Source organism: Eptesicus fuscus, chromosome 5 (assembly GCF_027574615.1).
Source record: "Eptesicus fuscus isolate TK198812 chromosome 5, DD_ASM_mEF_20220401, whole genome shotgun sequence".
NCBI lineage: Eukaryota > Metazoa > Chordata > Mammalia > Chiroptera > Vespertilionidae > Eptesicus > Eptesicus fuscus.
The window spans coordinates 101206570-101227233 of NC_072477.1; positions in this window are offsets into that span (position 1 = coordinate 101206570).

Genomic DNA, 20664 nt, shown 5'->3' on the forward strand with positions numbered 1-20664 from the left:
TTTTTTTGGTGTGATGGTAAATGGGATTGCTTTTTTAGTCTCTCTTTCTATAAGTTTATTATTGGTGTATAGAAATGCCATAGATTTCTTGGTGGTAATTTTGTATCCTGCTACATTGCTGAATTCATTTATTAAGTCTAATAATTTTTTGATGGAGTCTTTAGGGTTTTCTATGTACAGTATCATGTCATCTCGAATAAGGACAGTTTTACTTCTTCTTTTCCAATTTAGATGCCTTTTATTTCTTCTTCTTGTGTGATCGCAATGGCTAGTACTTCCAATACTATGTTGACCAGGAGTGGTGAGAGTGGGCATCCCTGTCTTGTTCCTGTCCTTAGGGGAAATGGTTTTAGTTTTTGCTCATTGAGCATGATTTTGGCTGTGGGTTTGTCATATATATGGCTTTTATTATGTTGAGGTATGATCCTTCTATTCCCACCTTGCTGAGAGTTTTTATCAGGAAAGGATGTTGGATTTTGTCAAATGCTTTTTCTGCATCAATTGATATGACTATGTGATTTTTATCTCTCAATTTGTTTATGTGATGTATCACGTTTATTGATTTGCGGATATTGTACCATCCTTGCATCCCTGGGATAAATCCTTCTTGGTCATGGTGTATCATCTTTCTGATGTACTGCTGGATCCGATTTGCTAGAATTTTATTGAGGATTTTGGCATCTATGTTCATGAGGGATATTGGCCTGTAATTCTCTTTCATTGTGTTGTCTTTATCTGGTTTTGGTATTAGGGTAATGCTGGCTTCATAGAATGAGCTTGGAAGTGTTCCTTTCTCTTGAATTTTTTGGAATAGTCTTAGGAGCATAGGTTTTAGTTCTTTGAATGTTTGGTAAAACTCCCCTGTGAAGCCATTTGGCCCTGGGCTTTTGTTTGCTGGAAGCTTTTTGATGACTGCTTCAATTTCTTCTATAGTTATGGGCCTATTGAGATTTTTAGAATCTTCCTGATTGAGTTTTGGAAGGTTGTACTTTTCTAGGAATATGTCCATTTCCTCCAGGTTGTCTAGTTTGTTAGAATAGAGTTGTTCATAGTATTTTTTAACAATCTTTTGTATTTCTCTGGAGTCTGTTTTTATTTTGCCTCTTTCATTTCTCATTTTGTTTATTCAGGTCCTCTCTCTTTGCTTTTTGGTCAGCCTCGCTAGAGGTTCATCAATCTTGTTTATCCTTTCAAAGAACCTGCTCTTGGTTTCATTGATCTTTTGTAATTTTTTTTTGGTCTCTATGTCAGTCATTTCTGCTCTGATCTTTATTATCTCCTTCCTTCTACTCACTCTGGGCTTTTCTTGTTGCTCTCTTTCTAATTCTTTGAGTTGTAGAGTTAGATGATTTATTACCATTTTTTCTTGTTTTTTGAGGTATGCCTCTAGTGCTATAAACTGCGCAGGTCTGGTGCTCCTCAGATGTGGCTGGCCTGCTTGTGTGGCTGCTGCTCTTGGAATGGGTGAGGGCTGCTCGATGTGCTGCTGCTCCTCATATGGGGGTGGGTTGCTCACACAGCTGATGCTCCTTTGACAGGGGATGGGCTGCCTGTGTGGATGCTGCTCCTCGGGCGGGAGTGAGCTGTACATGTGGCTGCTGCTCCTCGGCTGGGGGCGAGCCGCTCACCCAACTGCTGCTCCTCGGTCCAGTGCGTGCTGTGCTGGGCTGCTGGTCCTTGGATGTGGGCGGTCTGCTCGTGTGGCTGCTGCTCCTCGATCCGGGTTGGGCTGCTCAGGTGGCTGCTGCTCCTCAAATGGGTGCGGGTTGCTTGCGGCACTGCTGTTCCTTGTACAGGGGTGGGCTGCTCACACAGCTGCTGCTCCTTGGATGGGGGCAGGCTGCTCTTGTGGCTGCTTCTTCTTGGACAGGGGAAGGTTGCTTGTGCAGCTGCTGCTCCTCGGACAGGTGCAGGGTGTGGGCTGTGCGCAGCTGCTGCTTCTGGATGGGGACAGGCTGCGTGGGGCTGCCACTCCTCAAAAGTGGGCAGGCTGCTCTTGCAGCTGCTGCTCCTCAGGTGGGGCATGCTGCTCGCATCGTTGCTGCTCCTTGGACGGGGTAGTGGGCCACTTACATAGCTGCTGCTCCTTGGACAGGGGCAGGACACGTGAGGCTGCTGCTCTTAGGCCTGGGGCGGGCTCCTTGCGGGGCTGCTGCTCCTTGGACAGGAGTGGGCTGCTCACGTGTCTGCTGCTCTCATGGTTGCAGTGCCCTGAGCCGCCGAGTCTCCTTCACCAATTCGGGTTTGATGTTACTCTTTTCAGCTGTTCTTTCTATCTGCTCTGGGACAAAGCTTGGGACACGTCTGTCTATTCCACCGCCATTTTGTCTCTCTGGCAGAGTTTTCTTGGTGTTACATGTTCTTTCCATTGAAACTTTGTAGACTTTGCTCCATTGTTTTGAATGGAGCCTTGTAAGTTACTCTAAGAAAGTCAGAGGCCGGACTGATTTTCTTTCTTCTTTTTTTATAATTTGCCTTTACTACTTGGATGCTTGAAATATTCATTAGTGTTCTTTTAGTTCAACAGCTTAACTAGGATACAGCTCAGTGTTAAATATTCTGTATCACATTTTCCTAAAATGGCACACAGGGTACTTTTCAATTGGCAGATTCAATATCCTATTTATTTTAAGAAAATTTTCCTGTGTTACATCTCTCAACACATTTTCTTTTCTTTAGGTGGGTTCTCTAATTTAGGGACACGAAGTATCTTTGTGTTGGATTAGCTTTTATCTTCTCACTTATATTAGTGTTAATCATATTGCTTTTATGTTTTCCTTTTTCATCTGCAGGTATGATAATTATTTCAAACATTTCCTTTATGTCACTAATTTTATTTTCAAAAATATTTTGCTTTTTCTTAAGTTATTTACTAAACCTGTAATATGCTATTTTGTTCTTCAATTTGTCTTTAGTCTCAAAGTATTATTTCTTTCATAGTCTGTTATTTAGTTTCTAATTATAAGCTTTTGTTTATTATAATCATGTTCTATATATAACATCAAGTATTTGTGAGCAAATATCTTTTGTTTCTTGAATTATTGTTTCTTCCAGATTGTGTTGTTTTTTTCCATGGTGTTTTTGTATATTTTATGTTGTTGTTTGCCTGGTGCCAAGGTGCTTCTTTTTATCTGGCTTATACTTGTACTACTCAGCCTGGACCTTCTCTTTGCTCTGATACAGAGTGAGTAATGTTTGATTCTCTTGTCACTATATCTGATTTATTGTGAGAAAATGAGAAAGAAAGGAGGCAAAATCATCTTGGTTGGTGTGCAGTCTTTGTTAGAATATCTGGTCTCAGTTCTCTTAGGATTTTATTAAAATTCTATATCAGAAAGTTAATCTGGTATTAGATGTGATAGTGCCTTAGCTACTAATGCCAAAGCAGCAGTGATATAAATAACATAGACATTTATATTCTCTTATGTAACTATTTGAATGTAAGCACTTAGAGTTGGTGGCACATGGCATCAGCTCTGTTATGTCAGGGATTCTGAATCTTTCTGTCTGGTTGTTTGTCAAGCCTTCTCTATGTATCACAGTGACATTCAGCTCTTATCAGCATATCTACATCCAGTCAGTGTAAAGGAAAAAGAGGAAGAAAAAAAACATCATTTCTTGAAAAAAAAAGAACTTGAGGGTGCAAGCATCACTTCTCCCATATGATTGGCTAGATTAGAACATAGTCATATGGCCACACTTAGCAGCAAGGAGGTCTGAGAAATGTAGTTTTTATTCTGGGAAGTCATGTGTGCACATGAAATTTGGGAATTCTATTCCTAATTTTTTTAAAATATATTTTATTGATTTTTTACAGAGAGGAAGGGAGAGGGACAGAGAGCTAGAAACATCGATGAGAGAGAAACATTGACCATCTGCCTCCTGCACACCCCCTACCGGGGATGTGCCCACAACCAATGTACATGCCCTTGACCGGAATCGAACCTGGGACCTTTCAGTCCGCAGGCCGACGGACTCTATCCACTGAGCCAAACCGGCCTCGGTGGGAATTCTATTCCTGAGGGAAGAAATTGAAACTCGGTTGGCTTGGATGCACTGGATTTTCTCTCACCTTTTGGTGGGATGTGGCTCTCTCCCAGGGTACTGGTACCCTTGGGTTTCAGATGGCTTTCCCAAATCAGAGAGTTTCATGGTGCCTGTCTCTCCTCTTCCCACCAATTTTCCCTTTATTTGGGGAAATAAAAATAGTTCCCCAAATAGCTTCCAGTAGTTTCCACTTCTCACTGAAAAAAGAAAAAAAGATGAGAACAACCTTTCAGTTTGAATAACTCTATATTTGGTTAGTGAAATCCTTGGGATTCCTTTGACCTGCTTGTATGTGCTACTCTGGGAGTCAAATCAGGTGAGAAGCTAGGCTGTGTTGCACCTCTTTGCTGCCCCTGGCTGCTCTAAAGTTTTCTCTTTATTATAATCATGGGTTTTCGGTTTTAAAGTTGTAGAGAGCACCTGGGAAGGCACATGGACATTTCTTTAATTATTGTCAGCTGAATCCAGTGGCGTTGGCAAAGCCAAGTCCTGGAAACACGCTTTGCCAGAGGCAGGAGTGTTGTCAGTTTGACCTTCAGCCCAGGTGCCAGGGGGTGAGTTTTGTTATTTAAATCCAGCCAAGCACCAAGAATGAATAGGACTTGAGCCCACCCAAGAATGTACATAATCTCCTTTGTCTTGACTTTTAGTAAAAGTTCCTGTTTTTTGCTGTATAAAATAAACATGCTGTATTGGCTCTGGGTCCCTGTCCCTGTCTCTCCATCAGAAGACAGTGGTCCTACTCGGCCCCAGCTTTTTCCTTCCATTTCTGTGTCTGTTTCTTTCATTTTCTCAATCCCCAGCCGCCCCTACTCAGGAACCGGATCCTCTCTAGCCACGCTGGATGCGGAAAAGAGGGAAATATTCACATAAAGTTTATTGGCGTAGGTTGTAGTCATTACTTTTTAAAGGTGATTTTGGTGATAATTTTGCTATTTTGAATCTCATATTCATAGTTATCAGGATAGGGCAAGTTATTTTATTATTGTTTTTCTCCATTTTAAAAATCATTTATAACCCCCCTCCCAGTATGTTCTATCTTCCTCTTTGTTTAATTTTCTACATTGCATTTAAAACTATTCACTATTTTAATTCTAAACCCCATAGGATATCTTACTCATTTTTTATCTTCTTATATTTCCTAAACTTTTCCATTCTGCCATAATATTTGTTTTTCTAGCTGTACAAAATAATTTTAAAAGTATCATTTTTATATGTAAAATAAAATATTAGGAGAAGGGAAAATACTGGTTTATGATTAATCTTTTTTAAAAAAATAAAAGGCAGGGTCAATGATAGGTTTTGGGAGACCTTTGAGTAATTCCCAAGCCATGACATTCTGCTTTGCTAGCTGATTCTGTGGGTGGTCCAGTTATGTTCCCCAAATTTATATCTAAGGTTGGGATCCCACAGAGCTAACTTTATATGCCATTTTCAACTAGGTATCTACAAAATTCATTTTCTCACAGTTGCTGGGAGATGGGCTACTGGGAGATGGTAAGGAATTCTCACTTAATCCTATGTGGCAAGGATGTTGCTATTGAGTAAAGATAAGAAAAAGAGAAATTACATAACAAGCAGAATGTGGAAGAAATTTATTTTCAGAAAAGATTCTGATATGCTAACTCTCTAAATTCTTGCTCCAGAAGAAGAATCTCCTAATAGATTAAACCCACCCCTAACTCTGTCTCCTCATTTCCCACTTCCACTGAGGTTCCCCTAATCTGGGTGCTCACCATAGCTTCTTTAACCCATAAATATTTATTTAGTACCTACCATGTGCCAGGAACTACCCTATCTGCTGCAGATACTGCAGTGAACCTAAACAGACAAAAAAATCACTGTCCTCATAAAATTTGCATTCTATTAGAGTAGATGGATAACAAAATCAATAAGTGAAATATATGCTATACTAAAAGATGATAAAGTCTATGAAAAAAAAATAAGGAGTGGAGATGGGAACTGTGGATATGGATAAGACTCTGGGTAATGTTTGCCTTCTTTTCTTTTCTCTTAGCCACATAGGAACACAGACCCTTCTGCTCTCTCCCATTTGGATAGCTGAGATGCTTGAGGAATTTAAAAATTACTCAACAGTTGTAAAATGACTGCATTCTAAATGACTAAATATTAAGGGAAATTCAAAAAGAAATACACAGAACATATGAGAAATATAAAGGTTTGCTCCCTGGACTCACAGAGTCTGCCTCCTTTCACATACTGCCTCTTAAAATCTTTGTTCTCTGGATGCAAAGGGCTGATATAATTCCATAGCCGCTTAGCCCAGGTTCCTCACTTCTCTCCTGACCTGTCTCCTAGCAATCCAACATGCAAGAGTCTCATTTTTTTGGCAGAAGCCATATCATCTCATTTATCTCATTCAACTGACTGCTCCCCCTAAGTTATTTCTCTCCCTAAGTTATGATTGATTTCCAGTCTTAGAGACATGTCACATCCCTATGTGTCAGACACAGTAAATAATCTCATCTACCTTCAGCAGCAGGAGTGTGTCTTCGCCCTTGCATGCTGTGGCAGAGATACCCACTGCTTATTGAATATGTATGTGCTCCCCCACTTTTCTCAGAGCCCTTACAATTTGGTAGGGCCATGTGTTAATACTAGGCTGCAGCATCAAGAGACTAGTCTTTTTCTCAGAGACTAGAAGCCAAACATTCTGGTTGGTATTGCAGCAAGAACCAAACAGCCTGATCCTTCACTCACTGCTTGGAAATGAGCTGTCCTCTGAAGCCACAGTCAAGCTTGGGTAAATTGAACATATGGGTTAAGCCACTAATAGTTGGGAGTTTGTTTCTTACCACAGCATGGACTAGCCTACACTGACTAATATCTGGCCTAAGTGTAAAGAGAGATCATAGTACCACGCATTTCAAAGCATTCTTGTAACAGTAGACATTTGGTAACAAGGAGACTTTCCTTCACACTGAAGAGGCAGTGCAGAGTGGCATTTAGGATATGTTAGACAGATATGGGTTTGAATCTTGGCAATGAGACTTAGTATCTTGTTGTGTGATATTAGTTTCATTTCTCAGCCTCTCTGAACTTCAGGTATTTTTAACCTCAAGTCATAAGGTGTTTTAAGAGTTCATTGAAGCATCTAGTAAAGTACAGTACACAGTAAACATTCAGAAAATCCATTAAGGAGTTAAGAAGTTTATGTAGAGGATCCAAGATGGCTGCCGATGGGACAGCAAGCTGCAAGATAGTGTGTGAGTGAAAGAATGAAAGGAGAGTGTGTGGACGTGCGGGGAGTGTCTGTATTTGTGAGTGAGGGACAGCTATATTCCAAGGGACTGTTGGGGACTGCTGGACCAGGCTCCCCTGGTTGGGCAGCCTCTACTGCTGCTGAAATCTTTCCCAGAGTGGCTGGCTATGCCATGGAGACCACGGCATCTTGAAGGGGAGAGTGGCAGTGATCTGAAGCCCAGCCTTACCTTTAAGTGGGGAGACCTCGGATTCCTCCCGGACTCTACAACCACAATGCCCAGGGACCAGCTGCCTCAGCTGTGAACCCAGGAATACCAAGACTCCAGCCTCTCCTAGAAATTCTGTCCAGAGGGAGACAAAGCGGCTCAAACACATGGACGAGCCCTGCACCTTCTCACAGAACAGAGAGGAGGAACAGCTGAGTTGATTAATATCCACCCAGAATTGGCGGATTAAACACAGGTCAGATATCACCTAGGGCAGTGATGGCGAACCTATGACATGCGTGTCAGCACTGACACGCTTAGCCATTTCTGATGACACGCGGCCACTGAGGCTGCCACATGCCGAGGATGAAACATTTGCTGCTCCTGAGGATGAAACATTTGCGACTAGAGTCTTGGAGTTAGACTAACTCCAAGACTCTAGTCGCAAATGTCTCATCCTCCCCTATTAGACACTCTGTGCCGGAGGTCTGTAGGCCAAAACAACAGAAGTCCGGCACAGAGCGGCTAGTTCTGGGACTTCTGGTTAAGCCGGGATCTTTGCCCTCACTTCCGCCGGCAGAGCAGGGAGCAGCGGAACGCAGTGGGGGATGCATCTCTGGGGGCCCTGCCATTACCAGTAACCAAATAACAGTTAACCACAGCAACCATCATCTACTGTTCTGGTGTGTCATGGATTTCTAATCCATCATTACTGAGATAAGTGAGGGGGAGGCTGGGAGAGGCGAGGGTTTGTGGTGTGCTATGGGTGCCGTTTCCCGCCATTAGAAATAGTGGCAGCCATTTTAATTCACATAAGGAACACCATCTTGCTCCATAGTGCAGACTCCATTTCACCACTGTTACTGTTGGGCATCCTTATTAACCCCTATTTCTGCTTATTAACCCTGCCCTTTCCTAAAAGACAGTTATGTGCACCATTTTGTGGTTAGTTAGGCTAGTTAACCCCTAATTGCCTGCAGGCCTAACAAGCTATCTATATTTCTATCTTCTGTCACTGCCCCCCCTGATGGAGAACCCAAAAAATAAAAAACTAAGGTTAAGTAAAGGAAGTGGTAGTAGCAGTGGCCGACCCTTTCAAGAGACATGGACCGAGATGTATGGCTTTATAGAAAAAAATGGCAGATCTTTCTGCGTTCTATGTACTGAAACGGTAGTAAGCAGAACGTGGAATATAAATAGACATTTTGAAACTAATCATTCCCAGCCCTTGGAAAAAAGTGAGGATGAAAGGAAGGAATACATTTCCAAGCAGCTACACCTTTATAAGAGCCAATCTAATTCCATCCTTAAATTTAACATCTGCAAGTTTGAGCATTGCTCACTCTATAGCTCAGCATGGAAAAGCGCTCAATGAGGGAGAATTTATTAAAGAAACTCTCCTAAGATGTGCACCAGTTCTATTTCACAATATGCAGAATAAAGATGCAATTATTAAGAGAATATCTGAGTTACCACTCAGTAGAAATATCATAAAAGACCGAATAATGAGACTGAACACAAACGTACAACATCAATTAAAGAGAGACATAAGGAAGTGTAAATATTTTTCGATCTCTCTTGATGAAACTACTGATGTCACATCACATGCTCAGTTGGCCATTATTGGTCGATATTCTGATGGTCTCACAATGAGAGAAGAGTTGATAAAGTTAGTATCAGTGTCAACAAGTAAATCAGGAAGCGAAATATGTAAGGTTGTTATACAAACATTTTGTGACCTAAGCATTGATATCTCTAAAGTTGTGTCAGTGACAACAGATGGGGCACCAAATATGGTGGGGGAAAAAGTCGGATTTGTCAAATTGTTTACAGAAGCTATTGGACATCCGATTGTGCCTTTTCATTGTATTATCCATCAAGAGGCTTTATGTGCCAAGGCAGGATTCACTGACTTAAACAACTTAATGTCAGTTGTTACAAAAATAGTTAATTTAATAGCTGCTCGCCCCCTTCACAAGCGAGAATTTTCGGCACTTTTACTGGAGGTTGATTCCACCTACAGTGGACTGCTGATGTACAATAATGTAAGATGGCTGAGCCGAGGCAAAGTTCTTGAGCGCTTTGTGGAGTGCTTTGAAGAAATTAAGGTATTTCTTGACGATAAGGATCTGGGAAACTTTCCTCAGTTTAATGATGATAAGTGGGTCAACACCCTGATGTTTTTTACAGATCTCTCTGTTCATATTAATGAACTGAACTTAAAGTTACAAGGTTTTGGCAAAAGTATTGACGTTATGTTTGGATACATAAAAGCTTTTGAAAGTAAAGTTAAAATTTTCAAGCGAGATGTAGAAACTAAAACTTATAAGTATTTTCCTCGAGTAACAAAGTATTTTGAGAAGGCCAGTGCAGCTGTACAAAATGAAATGGAACTCTTGCATATGAAGTACCAGCATGTTTTAAACTTGTTACTTGACCAGTTTAGTGATAGATTTAGTCAATTTAGAAGTCTAGAACAGACCATGAAAATAATTAAGTATCCTGATATAGTAGTCTACAGTAGTTTGGAATTAAATGGTTTCCAATGGATGCAAATTGATGATTTGGAGATGCAACTTGCAAAATTTCAAGACAGTATCTGGGCTCAGGTGTTTGTCGACTTGAGGTCAAAGCTTGAGAATCTGGAAAGGTGCCGCTTGGAGAATCAAGAGGAGTGCCACTACGAACAGGAAATTTGGAGTGCCTGGAACCGACTACCAGACACTTTTAGCACCCTGAAAAATATATCAATGGCTTTACTCACAATTTTTCCCTCTACGTACTTTTGTGAGGCCTTATTCTCAGCGTTAAATAATATCAAAACCAACAAAAGAAACAGATTGACAGATAAAGTTAGTAGCGCTTGCTTGGGCCTGAAGTGTACAAAATACCAACCTTCAATTGAATATTTAGCCAATGAAATTCAGCAACAAAAAAGTCACTAATAGGCAGGTTAGTTAAAGAATTCCCCCTCCCCGTCACTTATCTTAGTTCACGGCACCCCACACAAGCTAAATAATATCAAGACCAACAAAAGAAACCGACTGATGGATGAACAAAGAAGTCACTAAGCAGGTAATTTAAATATTTAGTTTTTGGTTTATTAAATACAATTATATATAACAATTATACATTTATGTTATTTAAACTAGAAATATCGCGAAATAATGTTTTTTCCTCAAAGTGACACACTACCCGAGTTATGCTCAGTTTTTTGGCGAAGTTTGACACACCAAGCTCAAAACGTTGCCCATCACTGATCTAGGGAAAGGTAAGGTCTGGGATCTAGGCTGGAGGGAGAAACACGCAGCAGGAACTAAAGTATCAGAGGTAGACTTTGCCCCACAAGATCTGTAGCTGCTGGGCTCAGTGTAGCCCTAGAATCTGGAGGGGGTCCACAAGGATGCTGGCAGAAAGGGACTATAGAAATTAACCCACAGCAGGGCTGGGTTTAGAAAGGCTGCCTGAAGTTCTACCAGTATACCAACTGTGGAGTGCAGTGTGGCGGGGGGGGGGGGGGGTGGGGGGCGGGAGGAGGGGAGAAGAGGCGAGTCTGCGAGCATCCTGTGGCTTTTTTTTTCCTTCTTTTTCTTTTTAAATCCTTGCTTTTGATTGCTAAGTCCAGTACAAAGGCTCTCCCAATTAAAAAACACTCACTGAGACTGCAGGGGAAAGCTGTTTTGGTTCAGAGTGGGGAGAGACAAGCAGAAAACCAGCTCTAGGGCAGTCTATCCCCCCAACCCAGTATTGAGTGCTGCAGGAAAAGCAATCTAAACACTGGGTAGGGGAGGGGCCTTTTAGCACCAGATATCAATACAGAAACACTGCCACCCAGGGGCTGTATCAGAAATTGACTCTTGTGTAAATACAACTAAAGGCAGGCTGAGAAACAAAGAGCTCCCCACTGCTTGAAAACAGGATTGTGGCTTATGACACAGAGGAATGATGGAGCACAGGGAACTCAAATACTGTGTTGTCTACCTGACAGGAAACAGAACTGCCAAGCAGAACAGTAGAGGAAGTGAATAACCTTCACTGCTTCACATTTTTATTTTTTATCTTTTACTTGAGAAACTAAATTTTTTTTCTCTCTTGATTTTACCTTTATTATTATATTTTTATTTTTAATTATTATTATTACTACTATTATTTTATCTTTTTTTAAGTTTTATTTTTTCTTTATTTTATTTTATTTTCGGACTAGTGTTCTACATTCTATTTTAATTTTTCCTTTAGCATTATTTTACTCTATCCCAATTTTTCCTTTATGCAAACACTCTCTTCCTCACTTTCCCCTTTTGTCCTGTTTCTCTTACCCTGTTCCTGCTTTAGTTTTTCTCTGTCCATTCTCTTTACTCCCTGTTAAAAATTGATCTTACTCATATATCTAATTTCTGCTCCCCTGTTCCAAGTCCATACACACTTCTCTCTTCTTTTTCTTCACTATTCAAATTTTCTTTTTCTTCCTTTTTTCCTTTTTTCTTTCTATCTGTCTTCTAGTTGGTTGTTTGATTGTTGATTAGTTTCATTTTTATTGCTTGTTTGTTTTTGTTCTTTTTATTTTGTTTTGTTTTGCTTTTACTTGTTTTTCCTCTCCTCACTTGTTCTCTTCTACTAATAGCTTAACTAATTCCAGTCACAAACTCAGGCCTATCTACTCTCTATTCTCCTTTTCCAACAGTAAACAAATATATAGATAGATTAAAGAAGGGGGAAAGTTTTATATATATATATATTTTTTTTCTTTTGTATATATTTTAATAAATATATATATTTTTTCTTCTTTTTGTATTTAGTTTTTTACTTTGCTTCTTATACACTCATTGTCTACCCACCTCCTCTATGATAAATTGTAGCTATTTCCCCATTCATTCAATTCCTTGACCTTACCTGCTGGAAATAAGCTCTGCTTCCTCAAATACATCTGGGTGTTTGTTGTTTGGTTTATAATTTACTTATTTTGGAATACCTGTTGTTTTTAGTTTGTATTAATCTCTAGGTATTTGTTGTTTGCGTGTTCTTTTTTTTTTGATTAGTAGTAGTTTTATTGGAGTTTTCTCCCCATATACATATATCTCCCCCCTTCTTTTTTCATCTTTCTTTCCTCTCTTACACTTTTTTCTTTCTCAATATCATTTTTGTACTCTTTTCTATCCCCTAACTTTCTTTTCTCTAGTGAGCACCTTTATTTAGGGTTATTACTATTGTGAATATATTTGTGTTTGGTGCCCTGTGCGTTGTGTCTTGTTGTGTTGTATTTTGTGCCTTTAAGTCAACACAGGAGAGAGAGAGCTACATAACCAGACATCCATAGAGGATCAATTATGGGAAGACAAAGAAACAGCCCACATACAAAAAAAAAAAAAAAAAAAAAAAGAGGAATCACCAGAAAAGAAAGTAAATGAAATGGAGGCAAGAAATATATCAGAGAAAGAATTCAGAGCAATGGTCATAAGGTTGCTGAAAAGGATGGAAGACAAATTCAACAACATGTGTAAGAACCAAGAGGAAACGAAGAACTACCAAGAAGAAATGAAAAAATGACATTGTTGCAATAAAGAACTCAATAGAAAGCATCAGCAGTAGACTAGAAGAAGCGGAGGACTGCATCAGTGAACTAGAAGACAAGGCAGAAAAAAATACCCAAGCAGAGCAGCATCTAGAAAAAAAACTTAAAAACAGGAGGAGAGCCTAAGGGAACTTTGGGACAACACAAAATGAAACAACATCTGCATATAGGGGTGCCAGAAGGAGAGGAAACTGAGAAAGGAATAGAAAACCTGTTTGAAGAAATAATGACAGAAAACGTCCCTGACATAAGGAAGAAAAAACTCACACAAATCCAAGAAGCTCACAGAGTGCCAAACAAGATGAAACCCAAAAGACCAACACCTAGACACATTTTAATTAAATTGGCAAACACCAATGACAAAGTAAGAATCTTAAAGGCTGCGAGAGAGAAACAGAAAGTTACATACAAAGGATCCCCCATCAGACTAGTGACTGATTTCTCAACAGAAACACATCAGGCCAGAAGGGAATGGAATGAAATATACAAAGTCATGCAAAGGAATGGGTCTGAATCCAAGAATACTGTAGCCAGCAAGGCCATCAATCAAACTTGAGGGTGAAATCAGGAGCTTCACTGACAAAAAAGGACTAAGGGGCTTTATTACCACCAAACCAGAAATGCAAGAAATGCTAAAGGGTCTGCTGTAAAAAGAAGAAATAGGAAGTAAAGAAAAAACACAGGCATAAAGAATAAAAATGGCAACAAACAAGTACCTATCAATAATAACTTTGAATGTAAATGTATTAAATGCTCCAATCAAAAGACATAGGGTAGCTGAATGGATAAGAAAACATGACCCACCTATCTGCTGTCTACAGGAAACCCACCTCAGAACAAAGGACTCACACAGACTGATGGTGAAGAGATGGAAAAAGGTTTTTCAGGTGAATGAAAATGGAAAAAAAAAAGCTGTGGTAGCAATACAAATAAGACCTTAAAGTGAAGGCTATAACAAGAGATAAGGAAGGCCACTTCATAATGCTAAAGGGAGTAATTCAACAAAATGATATAACTATGGTAAACATGTATGCACCCAATACAGGAGCACCCAAATACATAAAACAAAACAAAACAAAAAAATAAAATCTTCTGGAAGATATCAAGGAAGAGATCGACAACAATACAATCATAGAAGGGGACTTTATAACACCACTGGACAAATCCTCTAAACAAAAAAATCAGCAAAGAAACATCAATCCCAAATGACTCACTAGATCAGATGGAATTAATTGACATCTTTAGAACATTTCACCCCAAAGCCACAGAATATATATTCTTCTCAGGTGCACATGGGTCATTTTCAAAGATAGACCACATATTGGGACTCAGGCAAAATCTCTTTAAATTCAAGAAGATAGAAATCATATCAAGCATCTTTTCAGATCACAATGGCATAAAACTAGAAATCAATTACAATAAAAACAATTTAAAAATAAAAAACCTGCAGGCTAAATAGCATGCTATTAAACAATGATTGGGTTGCCAAAGAGATCAAAGCAATAAAAAACATCTTGGAAACAAAGGACAATGAACACACAATAATCCAAAATCTATAGGACACAATGAAAGCAGTCTTGAGAGGGAAGTTTATAGCTTTACAGGCCTACCTCAAAAAACAAGAAACAATGGTAATAAATTATCTACCCTACAATTCAAAATGTTAGAAAGAGAGCAACAAGAAAAACCCAGTGTAAGCAGAAGGAAGGAAATGATAAAGATCAGAGAAAAGATAAATGACATAGAGACCAAAAACAAACAAACAAACAAAAAAAAAACCCACAAAAAACAATACATAAGGTCAACACAACCAAGAACTGGTTCTTTGAAAGAATAAACAATATTGATGAACCTTTAGCCAGGCTCACCAAAAAGCAAAGAGAGAGGACCCAAATAAAATCAGAAATGAAAGAGGTGAAGTAACAACCGATCCCACAGAAATACAAACGATTATGAAAAAATATTCTGAACAACTCTATTCCAACAAAATGGACTGCCTAGATGAAATGGACATCTTCTTAGAAAAATACAAGCTCCCAAAACTCAATCAAGAAGAATAAAAAAACCTGAATAGGACGATAATGACCAAAGAAATTGAAGCAGCGATAAAAATCTTCCAGCAAACAAAAGCCAAGGTCCAGATGCCTTTATAGGGGAGTTCTACCAAGCATTCAAAGAAAAACTAAAACCTATCCACCTCAGACTATTCAAAAAAATTCATGAGGAAGGCACACTTCCAAGCTTTTTCTATGAAGCCAGCATTACCTTAATCCCAAAACCAGATAAAGACACCACAAAAAAAGAGAACTACAGGCCAATATCCTTGATAAACATAGATGCTAAAATCTTCAACAAAATTCTAGCAAATCGGATTCAGCAATACATTAGAAAGATCATACCCAATGACCAAGTGGGATTTATTCTGGGCATGCAAGGATGGTACAATATCCACAAATCAATAAATGTGATACATCACATAAACAAACTGAGAGATAAAAATCACATAATCATATCAATCAATGCAGAAAAAACATTTGACAAAATTCAACAACCTTTCTTGATAAAAACTCTCAGCAAAGTGGGAATAGAGGGATCATATCTCAACATAATAAAAGCCTTATATGACAAACCCACAGCCAACATCATACTCAATGGGCAAAAACTAAACTCATTTCCCCTAATTACAAGAACAAGACAGGGATGCCCACTATCACCACTCTTACTCCAGTACATTAGACAATGTAGCAGGATACAAAATCAACAGTCAGAAATCTATGGCCTTTTTATACATCAATAATGAACTCACAGAAAAAGAAACAACAAAAATAATCCCATTTACCATTGCACCAAAAAAATTAAGATACCTAGGAATAAACTTAACTAAGGACGTAAAAGACCTGTACTTGGAAAACTTCAGGACATTGATAAAAGAGATAGAGGAAGACATAAACAAATGGAAGAACATACCATGTTCATGGATTGGGAGAAACTACATCATTAAAATGTCCATACATACTACTCAAAGCAATCTACAGATTCAATGCAATCCCCATTAAAATACCAATGGCATATTTCAAAGATCTAGAACAAACTCTCCAAAAACTCATCTGGAATTAAAAAAGACCCCGAATAGCCACAGCAATCCTAAGAAAGAAGAACAAAGTCTTTATAGACACAGTTCATAGGGCAATGAAGACTAAGGAGAAAATAAACAAATGGGACTACATAAAAATGAAAAGCTTCTGCACAGCAAAAGAAACCATCAACAAAACAAGAAAGCCCACTTCATGGGAGAACGTATTTGCCAATGATATTTCTGATAAGGGTTTAATCTCCAAAATTTACAGAGAACTCATACAACTTAACAAAAGGAAGATTGATGATTCAATAAAAAATGGTCAAAGGATGTAAATAGATACTTTTTAAAAAAATATATATTTTATTGATTTTTTACAGAGAGGAAGAGAGAGAGAGAGAGAGTTAGAAACATCGATAAGAGAGAAACATCGATCAGCTGCCTCCTGCACATCCGCCACTGGGGACGTGCCCGCAACCAAGGTACATGCCCTTGACCGGAATCGAACCTGGGACCCTTCAGTCCGCAGGCCGACGCTCTATCCACTGAGCCAAACCGGTTTTGGCTAAATAGATACTTTTTGAAAGAGGACATACAGAAGGCCAAGAGATATATGAAAACATGCTCAAAGTCACTAATCATCGGAGAGATGCAAATCAAAACAACAATGAGATATCATCTCACACCTGTCAGAATGGCTATTATCAACAAATTAACAAAGGACAAGTGCTGGCAAGGATGTGTAGTAAAAGGAATCCTCGTGCACTGCTGGTGGGAATGCAGACTGGTGCAGCCACTGTGGAAGACAGTATGGAGTTTCCTCAAAAAGTTAAAAATGGAACTGCCATTTGACCCAGTAATCCCACTCCTAGGACTATATCCTAAGAAAGATAAATAGCACATGATCTCACTCATATGTGGGATATAATAATCAACATAATTTAATGAACAAGAATAGGTTGATCTAGAGACAAATGGTAGGGGACGGGGGGTTAGACAGTAACCAAAGGTCTTGTATGCATGCATATTAGCATAACCAATGGACAGAGACACTGGGGCGGTGGGGGCTTGCCTGGGGTGGGAATGGCTTGGGGGGGGGGTGTCAATTGGGAAAAAGGAGACATATGTAAAACTTTAGACAATAAAAAAAAAAAGAAAAAGAAAAAAAGAATTTTATGTAGAGTAGGTTCAATAACGTGCTGTCTGACTGGTTGAAGCACACATATCTGATGTCATAACTCTGTTTGCTTAGGGAACAGGGAAAAGACCTAACTGGAGCCACTCCCAGGATCTCTGCAACCACCCAAACTTAATAATAAACAGGTGAAACTAAATTGAAGGGATGACAGAAAGAGTATTACTCTTATAACTAGTAGGAATTTAGGTGACTTAAATACATATAAAATTAAGCAGTGACCCAAGAAAATATTTTAAGACTCCAAAATATAATGTCCTTTTAGATGGAAGGCTTGAATCAAAGCAGAAGAATTGCAAGAGATCTTACTAAAATAATTGAGTCTGTTTTAGATCATATATTCCAAGTTAAGAAGCAATTTCAACATTATTGAAAACTTTCAGAAGCTGGACAAAATTAGAGAAATGATAGCTCCAATAAACAAGAAACAGCTTCCCAACAGGGTTGCATCAACATGGCCAGTGCCACATTTCTGCAAGATAATGAGATTTTAGGTTGGCCATTTGGAGAAGAGTGCGGAATTAGCTTCTGTCAAAACTGATGGTACGTCTACACTGTGGTAAAAAAGAAGGAATTCTTACCATTTGCAACAGCATGGATGGAATTGGAGAGCATTATGCTAAATGAAATAAGCCAGTCAGAGAAAGATAAATATCACATGATCTCACTCATCTATGGCATATAATGAACAACATAAACTGATGAACAAAAACAGATCCAGAGACAGAGAAGCATTGATCAGATGCTCAAACCTCAGAGGGAAGTTAGGGGAGGGTGGGGGTAAGGGGGAGAGATCAACCAAAGGACTTGTATGCATGCATATAAGCCTAATCAATGGACACAGACAACAGGGGGTGAGGGCATGAGTGAGGGGGGTGGGGAAGCAATGGGGGGGATAAGGATACATATGTAATACCTTAATCAATAAAGAAATTTTTAAAAAAATGATGGAGTGGGGGAGATGTCCAAGTCATTGAAAGGAGCATCACAAGGGACCATGACCTGACAAGTCATCCCATTCAAGCTTTACATGGGCGAGACTCAGTCGCACCTTCACGGACAGCAGGCCCATTAATGCAGTCAGAGCAAGTGACTTTCTAACTCCATTAACAGGTTAGTGATAAAATTAGTTACTGGCTATGAATGTTAGACATTTATTGAACTCCTATATCATAAAAGGTACCATGCCATTCAGATGTGGAGACAATCTTTCTGTACAGAAAAAAACCCTCAGGAGTCCTATTGGAAAATAAAGCTCCATAATCTGACAGTTACTCACTTGTAAAAAGGACCCTCAGGAACAAGATTAGAGGTCATCCAAGGAGGATTAAATAGGGTTTGTGTAGCTTTGCCATCAGGATTTTAACCTTTTCACAAACTGGCCCTCCCCTTCTTTCCCTGACGGCCCTATGAAGTGTAACAGAGTATTTACTGTGCTTCTGTAACCTTTCAAAATTTTTATCCAGAGAAAATATTTCTTCAGCTCCATCTCTTCTCAGAAAAACCCACATTTAGACCCCTCCCAAGTGATCTGGCAGAATGGCCACAAAGTGCTTATGAGTGGGATTTCTAATTTACTAATTTTACTCTGTTTTCCAGGCTGCACTGTGCTCAGACGCTTCTGAAAATTACTTTGTGAAACCTGCAGGGATGTTTTCCAGTCTCTGAGTATCCCATAACCACCATTGGAAGCAAGGCAAACTTGCACAACTGATTCAGTGTAATTGCAGACTATGTAGGTGCTTCTCAAACCTAACTGGATGGGAATACAGATCACCTGGGGATATTGCTCAGCAGAGCTGCAGTTTGGCCCAAGACTACATTTCTAACAGGCATCCAGGTGCTGCTGCTGGTGGTTCTTGATTAGCAAGGCCCTATGTAAGCATCTCACAAGATAATGCAGGGCTGTGGAATGATAGGAGGGTTGGGGGGGGCATGAGATCAGATACATCCTGAACTCTTCACTCAACCTCTCTAAATTTTGGACTGCTCATTGATAAAGTAGGATAATTATAAAAGTTACCTCGCAGAGCTATTCTCGAATTAAAGAAGTTAATACTGCCACTCGAATTACTGCCATTACCATAGGAGAGTCCCATGAATTAGGTTTTTCTCTGAAATGATGGGATCAGTTCATAGGATCTTTATTGCTGACAAATAAATGACATGCGTGGGATAACATGGAGTTCTCATCTGTATCACTTTGCAATGTTTCTTTGTAATATTAAAAGTAAAAGTCAGTTATCCTCCTGGTCTCACATGCTTCTTGGTGCTCAGTTCTACTCAATTTGAGGCTCTCTTCACTCAGGTTTTTCAACCTCCAAGTCAAAAAAGCTGTTTAAGATCCCTTGGTGGACATAGTTTAGGAAGATAGAGCTAATTCTTGGCAAAGCTGCTTTTTAATTCAATACAATAGCTATAATTACAATTTGGAAGTAGAAACATTATGGAGTGTTACAAAATCCATTTGATTTGCAAAAAGATATAGCTCAATTCAGCACAAGTGGCAATTAATAAGCTAGCAGGGAAACAGGAGATGGAACAATAAATAATTTTCATGTTTTAAGTTAAATGCTTCAATCCTCATGACATTTAATTCCTGATTTTGGGAAGTACTGTACATTGATTTAGCTCATTAAACCCACTAAGAAAAGCCTACCTTAGCCACTAATTAGGCATAAGAAAGGTTTAACAAGCTCTATATTTTAGGTCTTCTCAAACAATGAAACAGATATAATATTAATCCACTAGAGGTCCGGAGCATGAAATTCATGCACAGGGTGGGGGGGTCCCTCAGCCTGGCCTGCACCCTCCCCAATCTGGGACATCCCTCTTGCAATCCAGGACCACTGGCTCCTAACCACTCGCCTGTCTGCCTGCCTGATTGTCCCTAACCACTCTGCCTGCTAGCCTGATGTCCCTAACTTCTCCCCTACCAGCCTGATCACCCCCAACTGCCTCTGCCTGCTGGTCTGATTGCCCCCTAACTGTCCTCCCCTGCTGGCCTGATCGCCACTAACCACCTCTGCCTTGGCCCCTGCCACCTTGGCTTTGTCCGGAAGGATGTCTGGTCTAATTAGCATATTACCCTCTCATTAGTATAGATGGCCCTAAGCATTTTTCAAAAAGTATATCTGGATTAATTTTGATAGACTCCTTGCAACTCATCATGTTTTCTGGAGAAACATCTATAAGTGTAAATACAATTTAAATTCCATCTCTGACTCTTCTCTAAGCAGAGAGACCTAAAATTCCATTCAATAGGGAAAATGCCCTATTCTTGTTAGGGGTAAAAGGTATAAACATCCAGAAAAAAGCAGAAATGTGGGTTCACTACCAAGAGCTG